This window comes from Dipodomys ordii, unplaced genomic scaffold, assembly GCF_000151885.1.
Source record: "Dipodomys ordii isolate 6190 unplaced genomic scaffold, Dord_2.0 Scaffold18, whole genome shotgun sequence".
Lineage (NCBI taxonomy): Eukaryota > Metazoa > Chordata > Mammalia > Rodentia > Heteromyidae > Dipodomys > Dipodomys ordii.
In genome coordinates, this window is record NW_012267234.1 from 13,614,947 (window position 1) to 13,632,392 (window position 17,446).

A 17,446-nucleotide genomic window follows, 5' to 3' on the forward strand; every position below is an offset into this window, starting at 1 on the left:
GAGGGGAAAAAATGGAAAGTAGAAAAATGTTTGCTAGTTGTAACAAGTAAAGTGGAGTTACAGTAGATTTAAAGTTTTGGCCAGAAAACAAGGTTTTGGATGCCAGCATTTGTGGAAAGATTTCTATATATTTAAATTGATTAGTGTGCTTTTGTTCTTCTCCAGAAAGCTTAAGCACGTGAACACTACCTGCGAACTGCAGAGATGTGATGGGGAAAAATAATGCAGCCTTCTCAGGTTTAAAACCAGAAATCTCGTTTTGTGATTTTTCAAATGAAAACAATGCATAATTAACATTCTCATTTTAAGGAAAGCAAAATTTCCAGGTGTCATTAAATTGAAAGGTAGCCAGACACAAATAGAGCTCAGCCAGGATGGTATTGAGAGCTTGCTTATGTGGATGGATCAGAGCCATCTTTGAGGAATGGCATTTTAATTCGTAAGACTCCTCCTCCTAAAATAACCCTTATGCACCCTAGAAAACAGCTTCTTGGTAAGATCCATTCCCAAAGTTTTGTTCTTTAAAGTGTGTTTCATATGTCCTTAAGTTAAAAAAAAGTAAAAAGCTACTCATCAGCCACCACCAAGGAGAAGTCAGTCATTTAAAATTATCTTTCATTAGATGGCATCATCTTTCAAAATGGTGGCGTTCCTAACAGCATTCCTAGGGGAAGAGAAGAACACTGCTATGGGGCTTGATGCTCAGTTTTACTGAGGAAAGTGTCCTGAGGGCACTATCGCAGCATGCATGGTGTGACCCTGTGGTGGTGTTGATCATAGTATGCCCAAGACCTAGAATTTCGTCCGTTATTGAGTGGTGTAGGAAAACACTAAGAAACCTTGTCAGTCTCCTTGTCCAAAATGATCTATAGTTCTAGATCTTATCCATGATCTCTTTTCAATGAATATTAACTTTTATTAGACTTTTATTGCCCTTGATAGATCTAGATGTTCTTTTAAAGCCACGATGTTTAGAGATCTTGGCTCCAGAATGGACAATGATAATGTAAAACCTTTTTTAATATAAGCTTTGTGAAACCCACAACAGGAGTTGGATTTGGCAGACTGAGTCATTAAATAAAGATAACACTGGGGACAAATCAAAGCCTGTTCAGTTAGAAGTTGGCTTTCAAATCCATTTGTTGACTACATGATGACTTTACCAGATGTTTTCAGTGCATCATGAGTGCCCCTCCATTTGTCCAAACTCTGCATGATAGAGGGTGGTGATGGAGAAGAAAAATCCAGAAGCCAGATTCCATGGTTTTGGGGATATGGGTAGGTAAAGACTTCCTTGCAGCTGACAGAGCATAGGACCGAAGATAAAAGAAATATGAATCCATGTGCATGATAAGAAGGCTGGATATTTGCTTGATTAATCAATATCTTCTATGATGTTTGATGTTTGAAGGCTTACACATGAAAATAAATCGAATCCACAATTACAATCTTTTTTTTAATCCTTTTGCTTTCCTTTATTTTTGGACACCATGCTTAAATTATGATTATAGTTTTACATTTGGCAGTCTGGGCCACATTATTACCAATCTCATCTCTAGAACTCACAGATTCCTGGATGGTACCAATAATGTAGCCCAAAGCTCCAGTTCAGAATGTGATAGCAAAAATGGTTGCGTGGTTTTAGTTTTCCTTTACCTGAAATAGCTCCTCATACTTGTATAACCGTGACACATTGGTGAAAGTTACAGACCACTTATTTAAGCGTGGCAGGACATTGGAAGACCTTAGAGATTTCTTTACCAGAACTCAGGGCAAAGGCCAAGCTAGTCTTTACCACACTTGATTTTCTCTTCTTTCTTTCTAAAGATTTTACTTATTTCTTGAGCTTGCACTATAAGATTCTCTTCTGCCTTCATCCACTTTCCATTTTATGCTACTTTTTGGAAGAGGTTTTCCGCCCCCACCCCTGTACTTTCCTTTTATATCTTTATTGACAGATTTCAATCCCAGGTCACATTTTACACTCACAAATTCTATGTATGTATTTTTCTTTCCCCCAGCTTTCCTGATTTATTTAATTTATATATTGCTATTTATTATCTGTTCGTTGTACCCTATTATTTGTAACTTTGAAGGAAATTCCTTTCCTTTTTCTTCTCAAACATTGTCTTTTTTCCTCCAATCTCTTGTTTGGGGGAAGGACTTATGATTGATTTGTTTGTGTTAAATATTTTTTCATGGTCAACTTTCAAACATAAGATGATCTTCGTGCATCATTTACATATGGAAATGATGAATACCTGATTGGGAATCTCTAAAACCTATTTCTTTTAGAAGACCTTCTTCTTCTTTATTTTAATTTTTCTTTTAAGTCTGAGACCAGGTCTCAAAGTCAGTATCTGATGCTCCCACTCACTGGCTGGTGCTCTACCACTTGAGCCATAGCTCCAACCCCAACAACTTCTCATTCTTGGTATCTAAGGGGACAAGCAAGTCTTCCTGATTCTGCATGGACTTTGACTTTTGTATTGCTTCTGCAACGAAGTACAAGAACATGGTGTTTTGAACATTGTACATATTTCTCCTTCTATAGTTCTGTATCATAGAGTTCCAAAGCTTGTCTCACTGTGTTATAAGACCGAGAGTTGGCTGGATTTGGTTCCTGGCTGGAAATTTGCAGGTAGATCTGTCTCCTGGCTTCTCACATCATCCGTTCCTCCAATATGGAAGTCAGCAATGGCCGCTCACAGCCTTCTTAGATTTCATCATCCTCAACTTCTCTTCTGCCTGCCAGTTCCACCTTAAAAATGCTGTGACTGTGAGGTGCCCCCTTAATCAAATGCACTAGGCTCACCTCCCTATCAGGTGTATAGTCTTCTTTCTATCAGCAACATCAAACGTGTGAGGTTGCAGGGACTGAAATGTGCACTGCCTGGGAGGGGGTGGTGTCAGTAAGATCTCTGCCACACCCCTGCTACTTTATCCAGCTCGACCTGGTGGCCTTCACTCCAGAGCTGTTTGTAAGGCAGAGAGAAGTGTTCATTCAGGTGTCTCTTTATACTTTGGTACATAAAATGCTCCTAAAGAAATGCTTGTTTCTATATTTCCAGGTTCCAGTGCATAATGTGCAATCCCTCTCTCCCTCCCTCCCTCCCTCCCTCCCTCCCTTCCTTTTCCTTCCTTCCTTCCTTCCTTCCTCCCTCCCTTCCTTCCTTCCTTCCTTCCTTCCTTCCTCCCTCCTTCCCTTCCTCCCTTCCTCCCTTCCTTCCTAGCCTTGGATTTGTGATCCTTCTGCCTCAGAATCTTGGTTGCTAGGATTACAGGAATGAGCAACCCTGCTAGCTTTAGTTCATTCCTTATGGTACATAGGTTGGCCTCAGTTTTCTTACAGGGAGAAAATGCAAAGTCAGTGAATCAAGCCGCAGTAGGACGTTGACTCCTCCACAGTTCTGGCTTCCTGCTGACCTCGCTCTCTTTTTTCCTGACAAAGGACTGGAAACACTCATTACTGGACTGGCTCCCTGTCTTCATTTTGCCTCTTCAAAAATTAGAAGCTATAAACCGTTGTTTTTGAAAGGCCATTACATTGTTAATTTCTATTTTATTACACAGGAAGCTAGCAAGACTAGTTTTTACCATAACTCTTTGGATAATGCCTAATTTGGGTTTTCTCTTAATAAAATGATTTCCTTGTTTCTTGTGCTACTCCACATGACTTTATGGTTCTGGAGCCAGCACAGCTGCTTCTAAGCTGTCCGTGTGATAAACTTCCTGGTAAATTATGTTTCTGCTGGATGAATTCATGTTTTTATTCAGAATAAGCTGTTATAAATGATTCATGTTTCTCTATATTTTCAGCAGGAACAAATTAATTTTTTAATTGAGCAGTGAAATGACCTGTTCTTCCAAAATACATATTAAAAAATGATGGATACAAATGACTGTGAGAATTGGGAGTCTTTGTGATAACTATTTTTTTCATTTGCTGAAGATATTTGACCAACTTTTCTTAGTAGGAATTTATAGCATTCAATAAATAATTGGAAAATGGCATCTCTTGGAATGAGATTGGAGTTCCATGAAAGAAAATAAGCCAAATACAAAAAATGAATCTTATTTGATCTTATGAAAAGCCTAGAGCAAAAAAAAAATAACCACTGAAGGAACTAATTGAAAATTAGGTAACATTCTTATATTAAGAACTATGTAGTGACAGTACTGATAGTTTTATTTGTTTGTTTAAATAGAACTTGTATAATCCATGCATTGTATACAATAGATGACTAGATATGGCTGACTTATGCATTATCTCACATACTTATCATTGCAGGGTAATAATACTCCATACTCTTTCTCACTATTTCTTTTCTTTTCTTTTTTGCCCAAGAACTAATACTCAGTTTCAGCATCTGATGCTTATTGCTCATTGGCAGGCACCTTACCACTTGAGTCTCACCTCCAACCCCTCTTTCTAACTATTATTTAAAAATGCAGTAAAAGCTGGGCACTGGTGGCACATGCCTCTAATCCTATCTATTCAGGAGGCTGAGATCTGAAGATTATGGTTCCAAGCCAGCTCAGGCAGGAACATCCCCAAGACTCTTATCTCCAAATAATTGTGAAAACAAAACAAAACAAACAGAAGTCGAACTATGGTGCAAGTGGGAGAACACTAGCCTTGCATAAAAATGCTCAGGGATAGTGCCCAGGGCCCAAGTTCAAGCCCCACAACCAGCATAAAAACAAAGCAAAAAATAGAAAAGAATGCAGTATATTATTAAATGATATCACCATCGGTACCTTTTGAACTGATTCTTCCTAGATGATTTTTTGCAGCCTTGTACACCCTTAGTAGAAGGTAAATAAATGCAGCCATCATGGGAAAAGGAGTTTAACTGTTCCTCAAAAGGTTGACAATAGAATGACCGTGTGATCTTGAAATCTCACTGCTGGGTATATATTCCAAAGGAAGATTGAGAGAGATCAGATCTCTCTGGTTCATCGTAACATTATTCACAATAGCTAAGATATGGAATCAACCTAACTGACCCCAACAGGAGATGAATGGATAGGGAAAATAGGATGATAATTCTCGAATGGTGTCACTTTTTTTTTCTGCCCACATTTTCTTTTCATACCTATGATTTGTATAGGAGAAAAAAACGTCTCATCTTTCCTGATAATCTTTCATAGTGGAAAGTTGGCTCACTCTGGCTTCTTCATAGCTGAAATTTCACGATGTATGAGATTGATAAGGCACTGAAATGCCTCCAAAATATCTTTATAGCAATTTCTACTTTGCTGTTGGTTCTAACATGAAATTGAAGCTTAGGTGCAGACTTTAAGATACAGAAAATATAATATAAACTTAGAGTTAGTCATTTTCTTGAAATATATGTTAAAGAAAAATATGTTCCCAGTTGTTCATGTATGCACAGTTGCAACTAAATTGTCCAGATAAATTATATATATATATATATATATATATGTTATATAGAGAGATCTGTCTGTCTGTCTGTCTATCTAGCTATCTATCCATCTATCTCTCTGAAACTATTCATGTCATGTACTTTCCATTGGAGGAGTTGTTTGGGGGAGAGGTATAGACTCTTCTGGTGACTTTTTGATTAAACATCACAGTCAATGAAACCAAGGAAGACCTCAACCAAATTCATAAACTGTTCAAATACCACCCATTGCATTAGCACCCAAATGAAATGGTTGACTGGCTGTGGGAAGGACCCTGGGAAAAACAATCAAGTAATTATTTCAGTTCACTGACTATCTGACCCCCATTAGAGTATTTTAATTAATGACTGAACCAGAGTCTAGTATAAGCTTGGTTGGCTGTGTCTGCTTTTATTCATAATCAGCTTCTTCTGACTCAAACTCATGTTTTCCCTTTAATTCATCAAATATAGAAAAGGCTAAACAATAGCATTTAAAACAAATATGGTGCAAGTTGTAGAAATTGCAGGCAATAGCTACAATGCATAAATAATGAATTCAATTGAATGTCAACAAGCAGAGGCACACCAGTCAGCCATTGCTGTGGATTCTCAGCCATATTCTTAATTGACTGAACAATGACTTATGGAGATGGCTATTTTCTCTTCCCAAAAAATTGAAGCGATATTGTCCGGTGATGCAACTCAAGAGTTGGGAAGGCTACTGTAAAGCCGAATAATCTTTTCAGAACCCTGTATTATTTAATTAGTAAATACTAGTGCTTACATGCAACTTAAGTTATTAGCAAAAGAGATTAACCCCTTTCTTCCTACTGAGTTTATCAATAAATATATGAAGCTTTTAATCAAGGATCCTGTAACTAAAACCAACCTCATTTTATCTCTCTTACAAGCAAAAATCAGTTGTTTGCAGAGAAAACACTCCAGTTTCATTTCAATTCTCAGCTTGTCGAGTCCTTGTCTATTTGATTTGCTCTCGGTGAAATACATGGTCTGCACTCCAGTGTGCTCTGTCTTCTATATAAGACCACTGTCAGGAGGAGCCATTCACTTCTATCTAGGGTAACTTATCTCATATGTAGCACTGAACATTAGTTTCTCAAAAGTTATTGGATGGAAAATTCCAAGTGGATGTAAGAGATAACACATGGTATAGTCACAATTAAAAATGGTTACGAGAGCTTGGATCATTTATTTCTTTATTTCCCTCTCCCCCCAAGTGTGTAGTTTGAACTGAGTAGCTCAGGCAGTGCACTTGGAAAAATTGGAAAGCAATTTGAAGTTTCAATAGTGCGGTAGCCTTAGATACTTGGTTGGGTATATTCAATTTTCTAATATCCTTCAGTTTGCTTTGCGAATGTAAGACTTCGTGTACCTGAATTTATGAGAGAGAGAGAAAAAAAGCCTGAGAATGTGTATGTGGGAGAGAGAAGAGGAGGATGGGAAGAGGAGGAGGAGGGGGAGAGAAGGGAGAGAGAGAGAGAAGAGAGAAAAGGAGAGAGGTGGGGGAGGGAGGGGCAGGGGAGGGGAGAGGCGGGGAGAGGCAGGTCTCTTACCCCAGTGGATACTGTGGAATGGACACTTGCTTCGCTCATTGGTCCTCAGGACCTGAGAAGCCACAACCCACAGAGGTTGCATGGAGCCAGCCCAGCGTGGCTTGGTCTGAAATGTGACTCAGGCAGGGAGGATGATGAAGGATGATTGCTTTCTCTTACTTGATTAAAGCTGGTAGAAGTATAAACCATCCTCCAGTTATACTTTTTTAATGCAGCTTGCTGACTATTGCTTTTCTTTTGAAATGGACATTTACTACCTATTTAGAACAATAAAATACCTCAAGGCAAACATTAAGCAAAATGGAGCCTATCTATCACACAGCCTGCACGTTTCCATAGTCATAAGCTTGAATAGGATGCTGGGTCCATGGTAAAGTCTACGTTTTTACAAGTTGCTTTATAGGGTCGCTCTGGGATCACTAATACACCTATTTGGCAAGTATCTAATGAAAGAAACCTTAATGAAAGCCAATCACTCAATGCTCTGAATTTACAGAATTTTATATTAGGGGTACTGAAATGTGTTTTAAATGAATCATATTATATGTATTAGTGTGAAAAATGCTGCTCTTGTGTAGTTCCAATTTACCCACAATAACATTTATGGGCAATTAATGTTTCATTTGCGTGCTACATTCATCTGTAATTTTCATTTACTTATTATGATGTCTAATGAGTATAAATACAGATATAACCATGGTGCTGGACTTCTGCCCATCAAGAGATCCAGACATTCATTCAGGAGAGTGTAACCATTCAGATGCCAACAGCAAGTTTTGGAAGAAAAATTCAACCCAGGAGAGAAATTCAAGTTTCAGTAGTCGTTGAAGTTTCATTTGCAAATGGTGCTAGAAAGGATGGGTCTATATGAAGATGCTGATGCTGGCTCCGTCTCTTAAAAATCTTTTGAGCTTGAAGTATCGATTTAGATGGATGGAAAACATGCCCCCCAAATGACACAGCGTCCACATTTACCCTGCCTTCAAGTGCTGTAATGTTAACAACGGACACAGTCTACTTCCACCATGAAAAGCAAGAAACTGGTATCAATTACTAAGCTAGAAGTTGTCTAGAAATGTCTTCATTTCTCCTCAGATGGCCTGTGTCGGATCTAGATTTACTCTAGTGTGCTGCTTACACAAAGTCACTGTGCCTTTAAATAGTCCTTAATCTGTGACAATTCCTTACACCCTCCTTGCCTTTATTTTTCCTTTTGTGAGGTAGATATCAGAGCTTGTCTTTTATTTTGACATATATTTTCTTTCGGCTTTTGAGTTTCAATGGCATGTTTATTTTTTAATTATTTTATCTTTATTTTATTCTATGTTTTATTGTCTTTGTTATTTGTTTATTTTGTGGGACTTGGGCTTGAACTCAGGGCCTGGGCGCTGTCCCTGAGCCTCTTTGTGCTCAAGGCTAGTGCTTTACCACTTGATCTACAGCTCCACTTTCTGGTTTTTCTAAGTAGTTTATTGTAGATAAGAGTCTCATGGACTTTTCTGCCCAGGCTGGCTTTGAACTATGACTGTCAGATCTCAGCCTCCTGAAAAGCAAGGATTATAGGCAGGAGTCACTGGCAACTAGATGTTCCTAATATTCTTTTTGATTCAACTGGGTGTTAATTGTTCAAGGGAGTTATACCATCGAACCTCATTCCTGCTTATACTTCAGTCAATTTGACTATCTATCTTTCTATCTATCTACACATAATACACATATATATCTGTGTATACCTATTACATACATATCTGTATAGTATAGATCTATATGTGTGTATACGTATGTTTGCACGTGTGCATACATGTGTATATATGTGTTTGTACATCATGTGTATATATCTGCATGTGGCCCTGCACGTGTCTGCATGCATGCTTGTGTTTTAGGACTATCATCCGCTGGTGAACGGGCTGTGAGACTTCCCCTTTCTTTTCTGAAGTGAAGTGCAGAGAGCCAGTCTCTCCTCCAGCTTTCCCTGGCCGGTTTCAGCGTCCATCAGGGGATCCTGGCAACAACACTGATCTCTGTGGCCTCGGCTCACAGCAGTCCTGAACGCCCCTCTGTGTGCACATTTATTAGCTGGATGTATTTTTTTCTACAAGGAAGAGCTGCCCCTCTTCACATTTAATTATTTATTCAGTTGCTTGTGCGCCGGGCTGGACAGACGCGTATTGATTCTGCTCGGTGGAATACCATCCAGGGCTGCAGCGATTTATTTGCTTGGCGGCTCAGCCCGCGCCCCCCTTGGCCTCCGCAGAGCCGCTCCAGGCTGGTTTTAGAGGGACACCATTGCCCGATCGGGCCAGCTGGGCTTCTGGTAAATAAATGGAAACAGGGACACCGATATTCAGCTACTCACAAATGCTTCACATCTGCACATGTCTCAAGGGGAAAAATACCTACTGGAGTGAAAACAAATAGCCAGATTTCTCCAGGTGAGTGTTAGGCGCAGCCCAGATCGGTTGTTTTGTTTTTCAGTGCTGGGGAATGGAGCCAGGCGCTTTTATTGAAGAACTAGATTTGAACCCAGGGCCGCCTACTGGCGAGGTGGGCACTCTACCACTGGACCACGCCCCGGACCTCCTCCCATCCCGGGACTCGGGGCCTCTCCCTTGTAGCTGATCCTTTGGCTAGCTTGTCTTCATGGGTATGTTCTGTCGACACCAGATCTCTGATGGTTTCCAATCTGTTTTTTTGGAGCTACAGCGTGGCATTGTGATCCCTAAGATGAGAGAATTCTGGCCCCGCCCAGGCCCCGCCCCGCAGGCCACGCCTCTTCAGGCCACGCCCCTCCACATCCTTGGGGCCAGGACCCTAGTGACCCCATGGTTGGACTATATTCGACTCCTCAGAAACTTGCTTGGGTTTGAATCTCTCTGGCCACGCCCCAGGCCCAGGGCCCAGGCCCTGCCCCACAGGCCCCGCCCCCACAGGCCACGCCTCTTCAGGCCACGCCCCTCCACACCCTTGGGGCCAGGACCCTAGTGACCCCATGGTTGGAATATGACCTAACTCCTCAGAAACTTGCTTGGGTTTGAATCCCCACTGTGAGGCGGTACTTGGGTGGGAGCTTGATCCAGTGGTGGGGTACAGGGGCAGGAACTTTTGGGGGAGAGTGAGTACGATTAGATAAGGTCACCAGTGTGAAGCCTGAATTGACTACTGAAGACTCTTTACAAAAGAGACAATTTAGGGGGAGAGGAGGGCAGGGAGTCTGATAGAGGGGTGAGATGATGGGAATACAGTGTAAATCTGTGTAGAGTTGTAACGAGAGTCAAAACTACTACAAGACAACTTACAACAACTAAACAGTCCAGACAGACAGACAGATACACACACACACACACACACACACACACACACACACACACACACACACAGTGGGACTCTGCAATGCCCCTCACAGCCCCGAGGAATTGCCCACCCCCACCCCCGGGTCCTCTCCAGATGCTGCTCCTTGACCTTGGGCCTTCAGAACTGCAAGACAAGGTCAATTCCTATTCTTTAAAACCTTCTCAGTCTGTGGTATCATGTAATTTGCAAAGAAAACTGGCAAGATACTACAAACTATTTATAGTTTTATAATGTTTCAGAAGGAAGAATGCTTTTGTGTGTGTGTGTGTGTGTTTACTTGAATTCTTTAAAGAACCCCATAGATTTTCTTCAGGGGGTAAATTAAAACATATTTACAGAAAACATTACATTTGATTATATGTATATATATTCCTATGCATGCCATATGTTTACATATACATATTCACACATATATAGATATATGTATAGCTCTGTCTGCACCGGTCTATACACATGCCATCTATCAGCTGTATGCATATGCATAACACACAGGCTTAAGTGTCCTTTATCATTGGTCTGAAGTATCCATGGAATTGTATTTTTTTACATTTATAACGACAGACCTATTTTTATAAGATGATCCAAGGACACATTTCTCTTCTGAATTGCCTTTATTTACATCAAAGCCATCTGACACGTATATCTTATCAATTCTAACCTGACAGGTAACAGGTAGTGTTACCTGCATAAGTGCACGCAGGTGTGTCCTGATGCCATGTGGAAGGCTCAGAGACTGGGGGGAATTTGACATAAGTTAAGTGCTGTGTACATGTGACTGACATTTTTCTTTTCACCTCACTCTGAACCATGGGCTCATCAGTAATATCTAGGTAATCATAATTTTTACCCAAGTATGTGGTTCTCCAAGTAATTGATATACCAAACAGGATAGAGATAGAGGCCAGTATGTATTTAGTCTATAGGCCATCTATTTAATATAAGTCCTTTCAGCTGTCTATTCCCAGCCCCCATGTCAAGAGAACCCTCCTGACTGAGAGCAACAGGAATTTCCTATTGTTAATCAGCCCCTGCACTTGGGTAGAAGACAGAACGTGAGTCCCTGGTGCACCCCGTAGAGCTGCATTGGGGACTTGCTGGCTTGGCCACAGGACGGTGGCGGAGGACTGCCTCCAACAGCTGGTTCTGGACGTGTTATGAGACACAGCAGCTTAGGAGGTGAGTAGACCCGGGAACTGTTGACTTTCAGGGGAGTCGCTATGGGGTCACTCGGTGAGAGTCTTGAGTCTCCCACTTAGGGAACCAAGGCAGCGTTTGCACGTGACTGCCTCCTAGTATTTTAAACGTGTGTTTAAAACAATGTGCACACCTCTGACCATAGTCTCCCGCTCGAACAAGAAGTGGACAAATATGAACATCTAGGTATTTCTTTTGTTCATCGGTGGCAATTTTCAGCTAACTTTCCCCCCAATCTATGTATCTGAACGTGCACCGTTGAGCGAACGGACACTGTGAGTTCCTCTAACTCTTCTGTGATTGAAATACAGTCATCTTTTTGCATACCTTTCTTCTCTTTTTTTCATCTGTCTCCTGTTTCTATTTGTTTTCAAGCTTGCATAATGTAGCATTGCAGCCTTGAGTTGCTGCAGCCTGTTCCTTTGAAGTTCAAAAGGGAACAGTCTAGTGTGCTGAGCAGGCTAATGTTCAATCCGATTGAGTATCTTCTGAGCTGTGAAATGTATCAGGTTTCTCCAGTCTCTGGGAATTAAACACAAATAGCAATAATGAGAATGTAAACAAAGCCTTGCACCTCGGGATATGAAGATACTTGCTGAGTTGTGCAGCAGCAAAATATTTATTTATTTTTGCTGTAATTAAGGCCCAAATTCCAACTAGTGTTTTTTTCCCCTCCCCAAATGATTAGAATCCCTAGTAATATACATTAGAACTTTGATGTTTTTAAATTCAGCGCTAAATCCATGTATTTGTTATACTGCCAATGCGTGGAATCCTTCCCACTCCCCCAACAGAAATAGACCCCCAAACCTGAAACTTCAAATGAAATTGCAAGAAAATATTGATATGTACACACTGGTGTTTTGGTTCGATGGTTGTATCTTTTGCAGTGGGGGGAAAATGATATTTAATGTGCTTGCTTTCACATCAGAATATATCAAACCAGTGTGACTGTCAAAATCACCTGGAAATTTCTCTGGTTGTTGCAGATGTCTTTAATCATTTATAGTAAAGATGAAATCAAGACACCTTGAAAACAAGCTAATTAGCCTTAGTGTGTGTGGGGGGTAGGTGTGCACACACACACACTAATCCTGGGGCTTGAACTCAGGGCCTAGCGCCATCCCTTAGCTTTTTCACTCAAGGCTAGTACTCTGCAACTTGAGCCACAGCTTTTTGGTGCCAGGCTGGCTTTGAACAGAGATCCTCAGATCTCAGCCTCCTGAACAGCTAGGATTACAGGTGTGAGCCTCTGGCACGCTGCCTCATAGTTGTTTTTGTCATGGTTAGAGGTCTATTTAGAAGGCAGTATCCCCCCAAAACATGTTTCAAATCTGAAATCAAATATCAAGGAAGGTTGGAGTAAGATGTATTAAATAAATGCACTATTAATATCTAATATGAATATTAAATACCTACTATTAAACATGTGATATTATATCATCCATCACATATCTATGTGTCCATCTGCCATATACCTATCAGCTACTGCATGACTGTCCTCTAGGTATCTATCACGTGGGTACAATGCAAACAGGTATCTCAGTAGGGAATAGAAAAATCTCTGTGAACAGTAGAGATGAGTCACTCCCGAGTGACTCTCAGGCTGGTAGTCTTATCATGGTGGACAAAAGGATCTCTCTGAAGGTTGGTTCTGCCTTCCTGTCCCTGAACATGGCCCTGGACGGGCCAGAGTGGGACTCCATGAAATCTGAGCATGCTATCCAGAATGGCGGGCAATGGAAAACTTAGGGCAGTTGAAAAAAAAAAACTTTTTTTAAACCCAGTTGACCATAGGTCATGGAGACCACGGAAATCAAAACTGCATAAAAGGAAACTAATGTTAATTTAAACAAGAGTTTTATGAAGCTCTTTTTGGCTGTTTGATTCATTTATGTTTCTTACTCTTTTATGTTTAAAACAAATATCTTTAAGTAGTTGTAGAAAGTAGTTTCAATTCAACGTGTCAGTTTATGGGTGCAGTGCATTTTGATCAATGTCATCCCTCCCATCATGCCCCCCCTCCACGCATCCCCCCAATTTTCCTAATTCCATTTTCAAAGAGGAAAGTGTGGTTTGCTCTTTATAAGAGGCAGAATAGCGGATAATCCAATTTTTACAAACCTGCAGCTTAGTTCCCATCATTACTTTGCGAGTGTTACCCCTGGTGTACCTAATGCCCTGGGAGGCGATTTGTCTGAATATTGGGTTGGACTTTAATCTCTTGTGTCAAAATTGTCTTGACTATGTTCAAGGTTCAGTAGCAGAGGAAAACTCCATCCATCACTTCCCGTGAGCATTTATTTCTCCAAACCCTAAATTTGATCCAAACGTTGCTTCCTCAATCCATTATGCTGCAATGCATTTTTAAGGCCTCTCACTGAAGTATAAGTGCATGACAGTGACTTTGACATCGCCAGCACTAACAGAATGATATTGTCATGGGTGCCTAATAGATGCCCGAATCCAAATACACAAAAGGTGTAAGTGTAACTGGCTCTTGGAGGATGGATGGGGTTTTGACAGGAAGAAGGTGCTGGAAAGGAAGAGGAAGAAGCATCATTATGAATGAGTGCAGAGGGGCCAAGGGGTTGGAGTCAGTTCCCCTTTCATTATGTACAGATGTGGAGAAATTGGGTAAATGAAAAAGGAGATTAAAATGGTACAATTTCAGTCATTTCCTCAGCAGTCATCTCTCTGAAGCTGGGCTCTGTAGCTGCTGGCAGGTGGCCAACTCGCTAAAGTCCTCTTAAATTGACAGAGGAGCCAGATAAATATCCACTCTTGGCAGCATTTCCCTGACAGATGGTCTGGCATTCATGGTGTAATCCAGGACAACAATGGCAAAGCTAAAAACTCTCTAGCTTATCAGCTCCTGGTTACTGCATGCAATATGTAACTAGGATTTCAATGTACTCGCGGTTCAATGTGCTGGGAGCCAGGGAGCTGGAGTCACCTATAATCAAGAAATTGCCTCCGCACTGAAGAGGGCCGAGTATCTGAGCGGGCGCCTTCAAGACGGCAGAATGGGAAACAAAAACATCTGAAGAAACCCAACATATGTATTTCTCCCTTCCCCCCTCCTCTCCCTCCAATCAATGTCACTAATACAATGAGGACCTCCAAGGGAATGGAAAATAAATGAGCTTCCAAGAAAATTCATTCCGTAGCTTCTCAAGTCTTTTGGTCAGCAAGTTGGATTTGGCTGCCAAGGAAGCAAAAACAACCCACATACACACACATCAAACAGCTTGGAAGTGTCCTTGCTGGCTGTAGTTATTTGTGCTGCTATTTTCTGACACTCATCATCCACCTTCGAGGATGAAGGACAGGGTGGTGGCAATGGCTGTGTGATTTGGGGCAGCCAAAAAGTGACAGAAGCTGGAATGCGGCCATCTTCACTGGGTCCTCATGTCCCTACCTTTCAGCACTGGTTGCCTTTTTTTTTTCTTAAAGAGATCTCTCCTCGGCTAATCTAACTCTGGAGAAATTGCTGCCATAATCAAAAAGCCACGTGTTTCTATTTTTGGTAGAATGACTCGAAAACAAAGAGGCAAGCTTACGAGCAGAACAGCAATTCTTTCTCTGTGTCTTTCTGTCTCGCTCTCTCTATATATATGATTATGAAACGGTCTCATCTACCACATATCTATCATCGATCTACATGTATATATCACATAGGTTATATATTTACCTATTTTTCTATCACCTTTCTAATATTTATATCATCTATCACCTATCTATGTATGTATGTGTGTTTCTATCTTTGTACCTATCTTTGTATCTATCATCTATCACATCTTTCTGTCATGTAGGTAGAATGCAAATGAGTACGTCACAATAGTGACTCTATTAAAGAAAAATCTCTGTAGACAGTAGACTTGTTGCCTAAATTAAGATCGTAAGGAAGAGGAGGATGAAATTTCATCAGAAATGGAGCAGGCTCAGGGAAAAGAATTATTGATGATTTCAAGTCCTTTAGGCTCATGAAGCCATCTTTCACAACAATTGCCAGTATTGGCAGTTGAAACTGTTTGAAACATGTCCACTCAGAATAATTACAACCTTCTCGCTCCTGTTTGAAAGGAGGCTGTGATCCATAGTGCAATCCCATAACTTCATTTACATTTTAACTGGGAAGTTAGTTCTACCTATTTTTCCCATTGATTTGTTTCTAAATAATAAAGCCTTGCTTAAAATGGATATTTTTTTATTATACTGCCTGTGATGGCAGTTAACAAAGAGAGAAATTTCTAGATATCCTTGCAATCTATATCCGAGGAGAAAATCCATCCTAGTACCTTGGAGACTGATTTACATCAAGCAAAATCATTTAGAAAGGTCCCTTTTCCATGGGAGCCTTTAGTGAGGACCTCAGAATCTATTTATCCAAGATGATTACTCAAGTAAATAGCTTTTTTTGTTTGCTGGAAGAAGAGAGAATTACCTTCTTGGAGAGGCTAGCTTCTTCCACTGAGTACAAAAATGGATGACCCACGAGAGACTGGATTTCGCACATATTCAATATTAGACATAATGATAGTGAAAACACAGAAAAAATTCCCTACTCTCTAGGAGAGCAGGATTCACCTATAAATATATGAACACTTGTTTTCAATAATATTCATGTCTCCAAGTAGGGATCACCACCCATGAATTGGATTTATTACTCAACCCCCGGTGTGGAAATCCTGGAGGCAGAGATGGCATTGATAATAATACTTCTGTAAAAGCCTTGAGCATGTGTTACCTTATCCAGAGAGACTTTGAGAATCTGGGGCTCCTTTCTGGACTGAGTCCTGTCAGGAAACATGGGTGCACCGCTAATGATGAATTTTAGGGACTCTTCTCCAAGTATAGAGAACAGAGTCAAGGCAATGGTAGGTGTGGTAACCGTGTAATAGACATGCATTTCACACAGGAGACGGGAAATTGGGGGATTGAGAGTTGATGCTGTGCTTCGTGTCTAGATTTTGGAATGACTGTGAAAATATTCTTCCTGTTTGGTCTCATGGTTATCACGGTCTGATGTTGACGAGTTGGCTTTCTGTTGGGCAGGGGAATTTCAAGGACCATCTGTGGATGTGAAGCCTGCTCCAAGATGGCAGGGTTGCATTTCTTGTTCTCAAGAATATACATATATACAGACAGACAGATATAAAGATATGTGATAGGTGTTAAATATAGATATTAGGCTGATAGATGATAGAAAAAATAGATAAATACATAACCTACATGATACATACATAGAAAGGATGGATGAGATACATTTTATATATGTATATATATATATATACATATATAGAGAGAGATAGTTGATGTTCTACTCTTAATGACATAGACTTATATCAAAGGCAGGGAAAGATGTCAGAGCAATAGTGCAATTTAGAAGGTAGGTAGACAAGATGCTATTTGGATTGCAATCTGGTAGAATGAGACACAGTTCCATGTAGACAGGTGGAAAACATAAATGCCAAGGCCCAGGAGACAGGAGATGTCCCGGCCCCTTAGCCCGACGGTGATGGTGCTGACTGTAGCTGGCGTCATCTTCTCTGCAGAAGCCATAGAGGATGCTGTGGCTGAGCAGAGCTTAGCTTCGCTGCTAGTACAACAACAGCCACTCTGTATGAAGTACCTCTTTGGATCACATAGGACATTCCTCGCCAGGTTGCTGCTTAATGCTCAATAAATTACTATGTTAAATGAGTGAGAGAAAGTATAGAACAGTGTCTGGGCTAGACTCAAATTCATGCAAATGTTACTGAATTGCCCAATATTTAGCAGCTTAAAGACAACAAACAATTGCTAAGGATTAGAATAAGGAATTGGCACTGGATAGGAATATGAGCACAGATTCTCTACTTAACTGTCTTTTAGAAGCCTGCAGGCTAAGAAGCAGTCAGAGCTTCCAAGCTT